Here is a 16,885-nt window from a genome sequence, read left to right on the forward strand (position 1 = left end):
CAAACCACTCTTACCAAGGAGGGGGACGGGACTTGTGGCCTTACAGTCATTGCTGTCCTTCAGCATCCTTCATCCTTATCCATTGACCAGGCTAGCTGGAGCTGATGGGAGCTGGAACCCAACAACATCTGGAGGGCCACAGGTTCCCCGTTCCTGATTTATAACACAGTCCTATTCAAGAAGTAAGTTCCATTAAGCACAATGAAACTTAACCCAAGTAGTGAGGATAGGATTTCAGCTACAGTCACTATAATCAGCCAGTTCTCTTAGTCCCCAACCAACTCTTAAATAAGTAATTTCTCCCCAAGCACCTTATAATGCATCCCCCAACAGAGCATCTCTTTCACAATGTGTTTTTAAATTAAAATGTTTCTATATCTGGGTGACCAGAATTAATCTCAAAACAATTAGCACATATTGCGTAGGATCATTATTAAGAGGCAAGAAGCCAGATTTTCACAATCATCTTGTTGCTTCACCCAGAAGAAATTCTGGCCACATACCTGCTCACTAAGTGAAGACCTTGGTAGAGGAGATTAATCCACTCCTCACACTTTGTTAGGATAAAAAGAAAAATTATAGCACTCCACCACTGAAAGGTTCTCATTGGAAATACTGATCACCAAGTCACGCCTAATGTTCCTCCTGCATTATTGGAAAATTACCAAAATAATAAGCTCTCTCACAATTCCTGGCTCAGGGTCAATTGACTGTCACTGCTTATTAAACACAGCATTAGCCGCTTAAGTCAAATCCAATTCCACCTTCTTCAAAGCATCTGAAGTAGACTTGAGGGGAAGAGAGCTTTTAACCATATGTTGTGAGTAGGAAAGTGCCCCAAAAATATAAAAGGGGGTGGGGAGAGACTTGCTTATAGAATAAAGCTGCAGAAATTCCCACTGAAAAGGATAAAAAGGCCAACTTTGCTAAAATAACAGGCAACCTCCCTCTGAATAACAAATAAAAGGACAATAGCTTTGAGAGAGAAAATATGACACCAGATCTATTTTCTACATCCACACATACTTGCAGTGAACACTGAAAGCAGAAGCAAGTCTTTACACAGCTACAGCTGCCAAACTTTGTAAAACCTGGGCTGCTCCTACTTCTTCTATTTTTATACAGAGATTTTGCGAGCAGACACTTTGGATTACAGCCTCTTTGAACTGTGCAATCCTATGTATGCCTGTTTAGAATCACTTCCTTGTAAAGGACTACAGCCTAAATTGCTATCTAGAGATGGTCAGGAAAATAGCTAGAGTAGCCAAAGTTTTTACCACAACGGACGATGCTTCTCCCCACAGCACAATGCTGCAAAAAAATTTAAAACTTAGCCACTCGATCTTCCGCTTGTTGCATAGTTAACAAAGACAACAAAAGCTGCCTATCCCAGTCTGTATCAGAATGGTTTCAGGACAGCTGGCAGGTCCATGTTTAGAAGAGGCTAATTTGGGGTACACTGCCTAAAAATAGGAAAGTTTTTAAAGGAAGCCTTAGTTCCATTCATTGTGGTCAAGCCCAGCACTCCCTGTTACAGAATGCAAATAGGAATTTACATTTTGTCATGTCTGTGATCAATCCTATTTAGTCCCAGATCGGATTTTAGGAATATCATCATTTTACTGTGACAGAGCTGTTAACCATCTGAGCAGAATCGATTAACAATGCAATGAAATATAAAGGGCTGCAAATGTTCCACAATCATCACCATTAACCAAGCTGCAAGATGTAAAACGGAACCATCAACAGCCATGGAGTGACAGTAATAGGTATTTAAAGGGGAGAAAACAAACCCCTGTACAGTGCAATAAAAATATTACAAATGAATTGTGACGAATGCTGTATTTGTTCTATACAATTCTGGGGAGAGGAATGCCACATGGGCAATGTGGTTTTTTAAAAAAATCAGCTTTAACACCTTACCTGTAGCATAATTACACCTGGGGCTTTGTCACTCTGTAAAGCTAATAATTTAACAAAAGCTATTTAACTCTGGGGACAGGTGAAGATGAACTCAGATAGCTGGGCAGCTGTTGGATTGTGAAAATGCAAAATACATTAGACATCCCACCCTGCTTTCTGACATTGCATTCTTTATGTAAAGAGAGGAAGTAATGAATATGAATCAAGTGTAGCCATTGGGGCCTTTGTATGTGTGTTGGCTTAAGGGCTGAAGCCCGTGGCAGACCTTGGGGTCTCAAATTTCAGTGACTCTCTGTGTGATGCCAACATTCATCGCCCTGCCACATCTCACCTTCTAGTCTACTTCATAATTGTGATGCCCCTTGCAGTGCCCTGAGGCTCTGCATCCAGTGCAACTGAACTGGTTGTGCTTCTGTTCAGCCCTGTGCCCAAATATAAGAAATGAGTGGTGTTTGGTGCTCATTAAGGCATCAGGTGGGCAGACCAAGAATAGATGGAGCTTCAGCCAATGACTAGTGGAACCATGTGGTTCTGCTTTTGGTCCTCGTCCTCCTGCCTGCTGAGTTCTCTAATGACAAATCTAAGATGAAGAAGAAGGAAGCTGAAAGCCAGGGCCACCCCTGGACTGGTCAGAAGTAAGAAAGCTGGTGGCTTGGAGGTATCAAGGTGGGTAGGGGAAGTGCCCCTCTTTACCCTAATGGAGCAGCAAGCATTTAGATGTACAAATCCATAGGGACTGAGAGTTGAAGCTGCATAATTGCTTAATGGAGCGTCTCCATAATTGCCTGAAGGAGCGTCTCCACCCCCACCGTTCATCGTTCTGCCCGGACGCTGAGGTCCAGCGCTGAGGGCCTTCTGGCGGTTCCCTCATTGCGAGAAGCAAAGCTATAGGGAACCAGGCAGAGGGCCTTCTCGGTAGTGGCGCCCGCCCTGTGGAACGCCCTTCCAGCAGATGTCAAAGCCATAAACAACTACCTGACATTCAGAAGACATCTTAAGGCAGCCCTGTTCAGGGAAGTTTTTAATGTGTGATATTTTAGTGTATTTTTGGTTCTATGGAAGCCGCCCAGAGTGGCTGGGGAGGCCCAGCCAGATGGGCGGGGTATAAATAATAAATTATTATTATTATTATTATTATTATTATTATTATTATTATTATTATTATTAGGGGTGGGGTACATGGTGCCACCCACTGTGTAGAATAGGGTAGGACCTTAGCTCCATGGTAGAAGCAAGTCCCAGGTGGCTGTGCATTGCTCTTTCATCCCCCACACATGCACAACTGGGGTGGACTTTGGTATTTCAAATTTCAGCAGCACCCTGTGTGAGGCCAAAGTTCATTGCCCCTTCCCTCTTGCCTTCCGTTCTGCTCAATTCACTATGTCATAGTTTTGACACCTTGCAGCATCCTTGAGGCTCGGTGCCCAGGTGCAGCAGAACCAATCATGATGCCCTAAATCTGCCTTGAGCACAATGACACTGTAGTAATTTCTGGAACAATGAAGGGGCTTTTGGGGTAAGAGTTGGAGGCTCTAGCATGAGTAGAGAGTAAGGATGGATAAATCTGTCAGTTTCAATTTTTTGAGGGAGCCGCCCCCTTATTGTTGGAGCTCAACATGGAGCAACATCAGGATGTTGTGTTGGGCCCCTTCAATGTGCTTCTGAAGATGGCACCTCTGGCCAGAATACTGCCCCAGATTTTGTCACTATATTACCACAATTTTCCAGGTTAAGGGGGCTGCAAATGGATTTTTTCTGGAATCAAATAACAGGGAAATGAGTGCTAAACATGCACTATAGTTAGTCCATTACTGTCCTGGAAGTGTTTTTTACTTCGTGAGAAGCCTCAAATACAATGCAGAAATTAACAGTTAGGGGAAACGTCAGGAAAATGGAACAAACTGCTGTGTCACTGCAGCCATCGAATGGAAATTACAAGGTCAAAGACAGACTATGAAGTGTTTTTGCTCTTGCTGTTGTACATTACTGCTTACTTAGTCAAGCAAACATTGCCTGGTGCCTCTACAACAGTATCAGTAACTGAGTTAATCAATTGTTGGCTCTCTGTCTTAAGAAACTGAAAGATGAGTAAACACTGAAAACTATTAGAGGGCTCAGCCACTGTTCTCGGAGAAGATGCTGGAGCTCTTAACACTGAACAGCTGGTGCTCCCTCATCTCATCAGGGTGCCAGTAATTATCCACACCTGGCAAGCAATTCAGTGTCATGAGCGCTGAAAAATCTCAGTAGAGAAATGTTTAAAAGGGAACACAACAAAACAGAATGGAGGTCACATCATCTGCAAATCAGCCAAGAGAGTGCATTCTGTTATGGCATAAATATGTATAATATCTCACCAGAACTGCATTATACAATTCATATCCATTTTCCAGTGAATCTATTCAATATCCTAAGGTAGCTCGATTTTTAACGAACTTTACTAAAGATTTCAAAGAATCTCCCTGCTGCAACTGGGAGACCTTAGACTTGTTGGAACTACTTGCCATGTGGCCCATTGTCCTCAAATTGATGGGGCACAATCATTTTCATGTGTAAGTCTGTACTTAGAGCTGGGGTCCCCAACATGGTGCCTGTGGGCACTGTGACACCCTCAGACAACCCCTTTGGTGTGTCCTTCTAATTTTGGTAAGAAAGAGAAAGAGAAAAGAAGGAGATGGGCTATTGTTTTGGTTGCTTGGTGGGTTGTGTTTGATTTGGTGGGCTGAGCTTGGTTCAGTTTGCTTTTCTGGTGTGTGTGTGTGTTTAAGAATGGTTGTCTACTTTGTGGGTTTGATTCTCTTGCTGCACAACTCCAGTTTGGCTCACACAGGCAACCAGGTTACTCTGGGATTGTGAGAGTTAAGAGCTTTAAAAATGACAAGCAGAACTACTGCTAACTCCCATGGTGACATCCAAGCTGTTTTAGTTTGCACTTGTTTGTTTTACAAGTCTTTTGGACTCTGAATTTGTCCACTGTAGGGGACTACTCTTTGAACTACTCTATCCATCAGTCCCAGTCCCAGATGGACCTGAATCGATGGGTATATCCATCCTTGATTCAGTGGGTCTACATTTATGTGAATAAATAGGGTTGTGTGGATGATGACCCCATCTGATGATCTCCTTCCCAGAAAACATGCTAGCGTTATTAGAAAAGCAAAAACCTTGACATTCTGAAAGTGTTTCACAAGGAAGACATGAGGGTTGCACTTAACCGCAATCGCACACATGCAGTTTGCTGCTCCTTGAGTTCACTTCTGGGTTTCCGCATGTACTAATCTCATTTGTTAGACAGCAATGAAGAAGCAAAAGAGAACCTCCACCTTGGTTTTGAATTCTGCATGGGCCAAAATATTGTGCTTATAGCCAGGATTTCCACCAGTCTTATTAAAATTCTTGGAGCTTTCCTCAAAGGGAAAACCTTAAATTTGGCACTGGGTATCACTTTAGTGAAAATGTGGGTGGCAGCTCTTTAACTAGAATTTACTTCTGGTAGCACATTTCCAGTGATGGCATGAAACAGCTCTAATTGGCTTCTGGTGGGTTTTTCTTTTGTTTTGACTGTGCCTCACTGCATTTGAATGTACTTTAAACCAATCCATTAGGCTTAACCCAAACAAATTGAGAAATGGCTTTGTTTATTCTGCACTATCCTCCTTCTTCTGTATTTCAACTGTGCAAAGAACAATGTCTCCATGCGCTATGCGCCCAGGGGCTCTGAGTCATGCTTGTTTTAGAAGTCTGCACTAAATAAGTGTCAATCATGCCTGCTGAGAAACAAGACTTTAGAAGGCATTGTTCGGATTTATGAAGACTGAAACGGAAATAAATTCAGAGGGAAATACAAATGCAAATAGATCACAATTTGTCACTTTATCAAAGACGCTAGAGTAGATCACTGTTTGAACAGGGACCTCCAGTGCAGCACTGTGTTCTGTGCTGCTTGCATATAATGAGGGGGATGTTTCACAACCTAAATAAATAATATTAATGTTCAGAGATACTGAATAGCATTTGCCAGGGATGTATTCTCTGAAATATATAGCACTAGAGGTACAAAGCAGGGCCATTCCCTGATATCTTGCTCAGAAGATCTCAGTTACCAAGGCTAGGTAAGGCCTCTGCCTTTCTACCAATTGCCTAGTACTAGCCTAGATGAGGCCACCTCATGAGAAGAAAAGACTCCCTGGAAAAGACCCTGATGTTGGGAAAGATTGAGGGCACAAGGAGAAGGGGACGACAGAGGATGAGATGGTTGGACAGTGTTCTCAAAGCTACCAGCATGAGTTTGACCAAACTGCGGGAGGCAGTGGAAGACAGGAGTGCCTGACATGCTCTGGTCCATGGGGTCATGAAGAGTCGGACACGACTAAACAACTAAACAACAACAAAGCCTAGATGAACCAGTGATCTGACTCAGTATACCTTGTATGTGCAGAGACCATCACATCTAGATATTTAGAGACAGAAGGCTATAGCCTTATTTTAGTTGCATGTTAGCAACTGTATGTGTGTATTCCTTGCATTTCTATATCACTTAATAGTGTAAGTCTTCTGGGCAGTGTACAGTAAACATTCTAAAATCGCAAATATAAAAGAACCCATACATGTGAAAGACATCTAGGATTTTAAAGACATGGGCTGACAGGTAGTGCAGATGACAACGTTATATTGTGATATTATCATATTGGCCAATTGCAGTTAACAGTCTTGGTGCTCTATTTTGGGATCAGATAAAGTGCCTGGACCATTTTCAAAGGCAGCCCTGTATAGAATGCACTGCAGCAATCTAGATGGGAGGTTGTAAGAGTCTGGATAATGGTAGGTAGACTATCTCTGTCCTGGTAGGGGCATTTGTATAAATGGTAAAAGGTGCTCTGAGGTGGTACCTGTGACTTCAGCTCCAAAACCATTGTCCACACTATGAATCCTTAAGGCAAATACAACCCTTCCAGAATAGACTGGACATTCAGCTAGGCAAAAGAACCACCAACTTACAGTACCTTCATCTTGTTGGGGTTTATTGGTCCTCATGCAGTCCATTACAGTGCTGAGCCACTGATAAAGGACATCATAACTAGCCTTGGGCAATAATCATGAGAGTCATCAACACCATATGTGAGCCTATCTTCATTAGCTTAGCAGGGAAAACGGATAGACACTGATGTGGGTGGTACACCAGTAAAATTCACAATCTGTCCCAAATGCCCAGAGATGATACATAGGAAGAATGTATTCATATAGACCAGGCATGTGCAACCGGTCGATTGCAGGGTGTCTGTGGTTGATCATGGTCAATCGCAGTATCCTGAAGAACAAAAAAAAGCTGAACAACCTTGGCTCATCCTCCCCCCAAAAAGGTCAACAATTCTGGTCAATCCAATGGTTAGATCACTGCCAGTTTATTTATCATGGGAGTAGATCGCAGTCTCTTGGAAGTTGGATGTGCCTGCTATAGAACATAGTATTAACAGCTACAGCTATATTCTATAGAGCCAGGGATGTTCAACCTGCAGCCCTCCAGATGTTGTTGAACAATATCTCTCATCAGTCCCAGGCAGTATGGCCAAGGCTCGGAGTCCCTGACCATCAGGGATGAAGGGAGTTGTAGCTCAGCAACACCTGAAAAGTCAAAGGCTAGCACCCCCAGTTTAGAGTAAGGGCAATATATCCTCATTAATCCCTAACAGCCTGCATGCTCACCACCAGAAGAGAGACTGGACTGTGGAGCTGTGGTGTGTCATGCCACCAGGTATATAATGAGCATGCAGGTCCACAGCACTGTTCTGTACAAAGTACTGTGCATTGCCTTGTGTCCAAGCGGGTCATGTTTCACAAATCAGGTGACAACACACAGGGATGATAAACGGGGGCAATAAATAATTAAAGGTGGCATCTCTTTAGTGCCATAGTGCTCTGCTGATGTGAGAGATCACGTCCTATATTATCAACATGCCATCGCTGGGATGATGTATTGGAGTAAACCATCTGCAAAGAGTCCACCCCTCGCTGATGTATAGCTCATGCCATCTCTGTGGTAGCAGAAACAAATTAGAAAAACACAATTCACATGAGTGCGACCAAGGGAAAGGAGGATGCTGTTATTGTTCCTATAAATATATTTTCAGGCATATACATGCACAGGCACACCTTAGTGTGATTCTCTTCAGGCAGTTAACAGTTTCTATTTAACATTCTTTTTTTAACAAAAGAACTCATAAATGTTTACATTTTCCCTTGAAACAGAGGTTCCTTCTGTTGCTAAAGGGCTTTCTCAAAGAAGGACCAAAGTTCAGGCTGAAATACTTGGTGGATAATCTAATCGTATTTCACAGGGATTTTGACAATACAAGCCACACTTTAGGCCACCAGAGAATTTGTCTTTGAAGTTACCCCAATATATTGAGGAAGGTGCCTGCATACGCCGCACCTGTGAGTCTCCTGGGCTAAATATCAATGTTTCATACCTATTTTATTCCAGCAGAGTTTGCTCCCTTTGCTCATGCTGGAGGGCAGCTTACAGACACCCCATCTCCCATAGGTCCAAACTTATCAGCTAAAAAGCAGCAGTGTCCTCAACTCAAGAGTTCTCTTTTAATAAATAAATGAGTAAAGCACAATCATCCTTTCCTATGTGCATGGGGGAACTTTTACAGTTATCAAAGCCCTAGCTTAGAAATACACCTGGATGGTTCAATTGCACAATATCACTAAAAACATATGTTAAACTGCAATCCTAACCCCACTTACCTGGGAGTAGGCATTGGGGCAGAAATTCATTACAGATTTGCCTATTTTATTATTAAAATTTGTATACCGTCATGTTCCTGCTGGTCTCAGGGCATTTCACAGGTTAAAATAACGATATAAAAACACAGAATATAATCTAAATAAAAATAAGAACAACCTAATAACAACCTCTCATCCCTACGTGAAAGTAAGTTCCACTGAAGTTAACAGGGCTTACTTCTGAGAAGACATTACTAGGATGGCAACCTTACAGCCTGTCTGAGAGATGAGACATTTCTCACATGTTCCCTATGTCAACAATGAAGGTTGCCTGGTACAGCTGCCTTGCCCTAAAGGAATAAAGGCTGTATTTGAATGACAGGCTCTGCTCCCTGAGGGAAGTGGACAGTTCAAATCAACAGGGTTGAAACTATGTTCAACCATAAGGAGGACCTTCCTGTTCAATAAATCCCATTTGTTCTGAAGTGGAGTGGGGTGAGAAAACCGTGAGGAACCAGGCAAGCTGAACTAATCTCATCTTGGGATATATTCTGCTCAGAAGCACAACTTGAATAGCCTCTTTACTTTTCAGCATTTGAAGACTGAGAACATTTCCACATACCTTTCCACCAACCTGTGGCGTTTTCCCTTCTTCTAAATGTGACTTGTTTCCCTTTCCCTTTTCATATATCGTCATCTTTCTGGTATCCTCTCACCTTGGTTGCACACTTTTTCTTTTCTCACACGCTAGCAGCTTTTCGGTCCCCAGGGGTGCCGTTTTCATCCTTGAAGGACAAAGGCTCCACATGTGGTACTTGGAAATGAGAAGTCTTTGAAAGGTTTAGCATTTTACGGTGCTCCACTTCTGCTACACCCTACCTCTCAACATGACAGACACTCTAAAAACATTTGAAGCTGCATCCTCTCAGTCAAGCAGTGCTAATACAAAGCTAGCCTGGCAGCACATGGCAGTAAAGGCATTCAGAATGCCAGGGGATTCTCTAGAGATTTTAAATGTTGGTCAAATACAAGGAAGGGGGATAAGTCACTTGCAGACAGGGCAGACCTAAACTTGCTCTTCTCCACCACAAGGAACCTGTTTGTTTTGCTTAAGGATGGAGATGTCTCTATAACTGCTGGATTTTATAGTATCAAAAATGGTGACTCAACAGTTGCATATGGCGGCATCCCAACCATCTCAGTGACACCTGCCACAGAACGTATGAGTGTCTCACAACACAAGCCCAGTCATGTGTGCTCAGAAGTGTGTGATATTGTATTCAATGGAGCTTACAACCTCTGGTAACTGCAGTTAGAATTGCAGATTAATTGATGAAGGGTGATATCCAGCCTAGTCATACTCAGCGTAGACCCACTGAAATCCATTTACACAAGTAACTCTACAATTCTATGATTCTAAGTAACTTGAGTTCACTGAGTTCACAGTTCTGTTTTGAAATTTGCACATATCTGGATGTTGTGATGCAGTTTCCCAATCAAACGTTTACAGAAATTGGTATATTGGAGAAAAGTGTGCATAAAAATGCATCCATTAGTGGAAATAATATGCACAATGCATCATGTTAAGGATGTTTGCTTGCAAAAATGTACACATTAATTAAAATTGCACAAAAGTATGTGAATTTTAGGAAATATTTGCACTAAAATACTGATGAATTTTCATGAAGTCTTTTTAAAAAAATCCAAACTGCTGCAGAAATGTGGAGAAATGCACTTACAGCTTGAAAAATGAGAAATCAAGAGCAACCAAACTGACAAATTTGCCCATTCCTAGAGCCTGTGCAAACCCTTTGATGTCTACTGAGAAGTAAATCCTACTGCATTCAATGGAGTTACCTTCCACCTAATTGGATACAGCATTGAAGCTTGCAATACTGCTCCTGCTTAATTATTCTCAAGTGATCTTCTGATCTGGACTGCTGCAAGTGGTTTTCATCTAATGCCTGTCATGTTCAGGAGCATAAAGACAGACTAACGGCAGTGTTTGCTGCATATCTGATAACACCCTGCTATATCCATTCTGCGCCTTAAGCCACGTCATTCTGTTTCAGAGGAGAAAAAGGCTGGTTGTAAAAAATGTTCACATACTGTGAATACCGTTTGAGAACCAGCAGTTCATTAACCAACGAAGGAGCATTCTTCACTGTCTTTTGCCTCCCCAACCTACTTTGTCCTTTTTCACTCCTCCAAATATTTTGGGCTGCCATGTCTAACATGTTAACTATAGCTTTGCCATGGTAATTCCTCTGACCTCCGACTTTCCCAAAGTGCACAGAGGTACTACAGGCATATGGCAGAGGCCTGAGTCTTCAGTGTATGATTTCCAAGGAGAGACTGTTTGGATAGTATGCTTGGAATTTCTTCACCCAAAACCTAAATATGTGGGAATGGCATTATCTTGTATCCAGAGGCTATTAAAAACCATACATTCTTTAATTCCAGGGACCAGCCTTCTATTGAGCATACATTCCCAGATGAAACTCTGGTAAACTCTGGCAGGAATGAAGCTTTGCACCTGCTGCATCTGCTCAAAGTTGCAACAGATAACATCTGAACTGCCCATCAGTGTTGGCAGGCAGAAGGGAAAAACAGATGGATTTTCATTTGCTTCAGAAGAAATTATAAATTAGGGATTTACAGTTGCAAATGAGTATTGAGGTCACAGAAAATGGGCACTTTTCCCCTCAGTCTCCTCCAGATAAATTTATAATGCATACCTCGCCCGCCAATCACTCTAGGTACAACTTTGTGAATAAATGATTAACCAAAGCACAGCCCTACAACTAATTTATTTCTGTGTTTATATCTGGGTTGTAATGTCTTTTAAAGTGCCATTTGAATTGATAGTTCAGACTGCATGGGGAGATTATAAGAAAAATGCAGGGAGAAAATGAGGAGAAAAAGATGGTACTTAGCATTCATCAATGAGTAATTCCGTTCTTTAATCCTAATACAAATGACTTTCTGCGTTATAACATATTGAAAATTATGTCACTTTATACAATATGTGTTTCCAGCTTTCGCGGCCTCTGAGTGTTGAATGATTTTTGTTTCATTATTATATTTTCAGGCACCATAGTGAGTCTGAAAACATTGATACTCACAGTTTACAAAGGAGGAGAAGTTTCCTAAATGTTATATGACATTCCTGCATTAATGCATTAATCAACCCAGTTCCATAAACTTACTAAGCCATGAGGCTTATGTGCTGTCAGGTAAAGGTTGGATAACTCTGAGTGATTTTGCAGCATCTAATAGTCAGACTAGGCTCTCTTTTGCTCTTTAATATTTATTTGGCACAAACAGTGTCCTAGTTGTTTTAACGTAGACTAAAATATTCTCAGCCTGTATTTCCCAGACCTTGGTACCCATGACTCAATTATATTTTTTACCCGGAGGCGCAATTCACTCTATTCTGATATATGCACCTATGTCTTTGTATCTTTCCCCAGAACAATCAGGCATCAGAAGGAGTATCCGGGGAAGGCTACCATAAGTAATGCTTCTTAATGTCCGTCCTCTCTTGATTAGTTAGTCTAGGCCAGACTTCCTCAACCTCAGCCCTCCAGATGTTTTGAGACTACAATTCCCATCATCCCTGACCACGGTCCTGCTAGCTAGGGATCATGGGAGTTGTAGGCCAAAAACATCTGGAGGGCCAAGATTGAGGAAGCCTGGTCTAGGCTTAGGGACTATACTATACTTCTAGGAAGTTCTCCTAGTATTCTCCAGAGCTTGTCAAAATAAACATTTTAAAGGTGCGTGCACATCCAATCTCCACTGATCTCTTACACATTAAAAAAGAAAAATGCAATATGTTAATGGTGTTAGAATGTATTTGCATCACCCAGCCCTATCAATTTGTTTGGAAATTGACAAACTTTAAAAAAAAATCTAATTTTTCCAACACTGTAGACATTTTCATCTGCTTATCCCTATGGAGAGATAGCTGAGAAGAATGACAGATGGTCCAGCCTGGCAGAATCACAAACAAAACCAAAATCCTTCTTTAAACATTTTCAACTTTATAAAGTTCTTTATATATATAAAAAAATTGTGTGGGGAGGAAAAGCTGAATAATACATTATCTAAATGACACATTCAATCATTTTTTAAATGACAGTATTTTAAGGTCTGCTAATTTGGCACATAAAGAACAACTTTAACATAGAGAAGTTGCCAAATGAACTAATGTTCAAAGAATATTTTCCATATTCCTTCTAGAAGAAAAAAAGTGTAAATTCCCATTAAAGTTGTATCCAGCTGAGCTCTGTGCAAAGTAAACCCATGGAAATTAATGAACTTAATTTAGTTGTGTATATTAACCTCAATAGGTCTACTCTGAGTAGGACTAGCATTGGAAACACGTCATAGTGACTCCAGTTGCTGGTGCAATGCTGCCTCCAACACATTAAAAGAATCTGCATAGAGATGTCAGGATCTGTTTATCTCTGGTCCATGTTGGTTTTGCATGCGTTCTTTTTTTTAAAGTAAAGCAGCCACGAAATATTTTGATATGCCTTTCAATACATGTTTTAAAACCTATATTGAGTGATATGCAACCAAATAATACTCAGAGAACGTCTGCTGAAAGTGTACCTTGATAATGACTTACATTGGCTACCAACCATTTTCTCAGAAAATACGCATTTCTATATGTATTTTTAGACATATGTTGGGTACATTTTTGATGCACAAAGTGCATTGCAAAATATGAACTTGTGTGAATTTTCTTGTATTTATTTTGAGAACTTAGATACTACTTAACCACAACTCTGTACAGTAAATAAATGAAAGGAAAATCAGTTAAAACTATAAAAACTTAATTCAGTTAAAATGCCTGTTGGAATAATAATAAGTCTTTAGTAGGTGCTGGAAAGCCAATGGATAGCTTTGATGCAACATGAACATTGGCCTAAGAGGTGCTGAATAGGTCAGTTCATACCTGATAAAATAAAGAGTGCATGCATATCATAGAATCATAGAATCATAGAGTTGGAAGAGACCACAAGGGCCATCGAGTCCAACCCCCTGCCAAGCAGGAAACACTATCAGAGCACTCCTGACATATGGTTGTCAAGCCTCTGCTTAAAGACCTCCAAAGACGGAGACTCCACCACACTCCTTGGCAGCAAATTCCACTGTCGAACAGCTCTTACTGTCAGGAAGTTCTTCCTAATGTTTAGGTGGAATCTTCTTTCTTGTAGTTTGGATCCATTGCTCCGTGTCCGCTTCTCTGGAGCAGCAGAAAACAACCTTTCTCCCTCCTCTATGTGACATCCTTTTATATATTTGAACATGGCTATCATATCACCCCTTAACCTCCTCTTCTTCAGGCTAAACATGCCCAGCTCCCTTAGCCGTTCCTCATAGGGCATCGTTTCCAGGCCTTTGACCATTTTGGTTGCCCTCCTCTGGACACGTTCCAGTTTGTCACTGTCCTTCTTGAACTGTGGTGCCCAGAACTGGACACAGTACTCCAGGTGAGGTCTGACCAGAGCAGAATACAGTGGCACTATTACATATATAATGATCTTTTCAATATACTGAAAAGAAGGATAAATTCTGGTCAGCTGAATGACCCAGACATTTCAGACTAAGCCCTGCCAAATATTGTCCCTGAGATAGGAAAAGCAAAGTCCAAGCTGGCACAGAAACAATCCCCTTGTGATTTTCAAACAAAGTGAAGAATACATGATAAACTAAGCTGGAAAAGCAACAGCATCACCTTTGTTGTTCACATTAAAAGCAGCAGGTGAGGACATGTAGCAGGTTAAGTATCTCAAGCTCCATATTTCTCATATAACAAAGAAGGGATAACAAGTTTGATACCCATCCAGAACATTTGTGATATAAAAAAATCACAAGATTTCGGCAGGAAACAATGGGGCATGCACCAACTGAAAACAAAGCATGATCGTCACCTCAAAACCTTTGCAGGCACAAACAGTACTAAAGGTGGGATCACCTTCGCTAGACCAGGGATGTCCAACAGGTAGATCGTGATCTACTGGTAGATCATGGGTGTGTGTGTGTCCATGGTAGATCACGGTAGATCTCAGGACCACCCCGCAACACAAAACTTTGGCTCCCTAAAAGCTCAACAACTGTGGTAGATCACTGCCAGTTGTTGTTTTTTTTAACAGTGGGAGTAGATCTCAGTCTCTTGAAAGTTGGACATGCCTGCTCTCAATCAATGCAATTGCAAGAGATTTGCAAAGACTACAGTCCTGAACACAGGGAGCCTGAGAATGCAATCCCTAGACATGTCTGCTCAAAGAAGTTAGTTCCATTGAGTGAAATGGAACATGCTCCCAGGTAAATGGATACAGTATTTTAATGCAAATTCCACTGAAGTCGATGTGATTTAATAAGTGTACCAATGTACATAGCTCATGAGATTACTTATAAGGAATGGCTTAGCTGGCAGAGCATGAGACTCTTCATCTCAGGGTTGTGGGTTTGAGCCCCATTTTGGGCAAAAAGATCCCTGCATTTCAGGGGGTTGGACTAGATGACCCACGTGGTCCCTTCCAACTCTATAATTCTATGCTTCTATATATATTTGTGCTGTCACCTCTCTCCCTTTTGTGCTACCTAATTTTTAACCACAAAAGCAAGCAAGCAAGCAAACCCGCTGTATGATTGTACTCGGTTGTGAAATCGCTTTGAGGTACTTTGTAGGATGTGATTAATAAATGAAATAAATGGCAATGATGGTAATGATAATAACAGCAACATCTGCTTAGATGTTGTTTTGTTTCTAATGAAATGAAATGTAATGTAATGAATGCCTTTTCTTATCTCCCCCCCCCCTTCACAGTCTAAGCCTCTTCAGTGCCACATATTAACTCTGGGTTTCATATTAACTCTGGGTTTTAATTGGCAATTGCGTTAGACAGAGACAAAAGTATCAGACAGCTTCAGCTTCTTAAAACAACAACACTGCTTTTATATGGACTGCCTCCCCATCCGGTTTGCTTCTGGTGGCTGAATTCTCCACTGAGCCGACACATTGTTGCTTCCTTCTAATATTCTATTCCTCTGATAGAACACTGGAGCATTCCTCTTCTTTTTTCAATGCAGATAAATATTAGCCTCCAGGCAATGAGACATTCCCCCACAATAACTTTCAGATCTCCTCATACCCAGCCAATGTGTTGAAGGATGCTTCTGCAGTACATACACTTGTTCAAATAGATATCATTGCTCATCTAGCCCCATGAGATTGATACATTATGCATGGTCTTTAGCTTCACTACATTACTGAGTGCAGATGTGCAATGTGAAATCTTGAGGTTTGGGAAGCTTTTTAAGAAAGATATTGGGCATAGCATATTTTACGCCACCAAGACTTGGCTGTGCAAGTCTTAAATGTACATCATTCATTCTGGGGATGCCTAATCTAATTTCTTCAGAGTTGACAACAGGAAAAGTAAATTACCTAGCCATTTTTAGCATCAAAGGAACTCAGGAGTAGTGCTAGTATCATCTGCAAACTTTACAAGACAACTCCAGCAAGGAAAATCCTTCCTTTGGTTGCTATTAGCATTTGTGGTTCTCTCAAATTATTTTAAGATGGGGGGGGGGGGAGTTAGTTGTTAAACATGGCTCTTAATACCACCAATAAATGTGCATATTACTAAACCTAGCTATATAAGCAAATGTAATGAACTATAAAATATTGTGTAAAAGAGGAATCCTAAGGTGGGAGTGTGGCAAATAACAGTTGTCATTTGACTTGATTGTAATACAGACTGTTGTCCTATCCATAAGCCTAAGGTCAGCTTCTTGGGTGCAAACTAGACATTACGTGCAGGTGTCTTCACGACTCCTCTGTGGCCTGGCTCCCCTAGAAAGACAGCTAAATAATGGAAGAAATCCTGGAGAGTTTCTGCCAGTCAGTGTGGCCAGTATTGAGCTACGGACGTGGGTGGCTATGTGGTCTAAACCACTGAACCTCTTGGGCTTGCCAATCAGAAGGTCGGCGGTTTGAATCCCCGTGACGGGGTGAGCTCCCATTGCTCCATCCCAGCTCCTGCCAACCTAGCAGTTCAAAAGCATGCCAGTGCAAGTAGATAAATAGGTACCACTGTGGTGGGAAGGCAAATGGAGTTTCCATGCGCTCTGGCACTCGTCACGGTGTCCTGTTGCACCAGAAGCAGTTTAGTTCTCCTGGCCACAGGAAAGCTGTCTGTGGACAAACACCAGC

Source organism: Podarcis muralis, chromosome 6 (assembly GCF_964188315.1).
Source record: "Podarcis muralis chromosome 6, rPodMur119.hap1.1, whole genome shotgun sequence".
In the NCBI taxonomy this organism is placed as follows: domain Eukaryota; kingdom Metazoa; phylum Chordata; class Lepidosauria; order Squamata; family Lacertidae; genus Podarcis; species Podarcis muralis.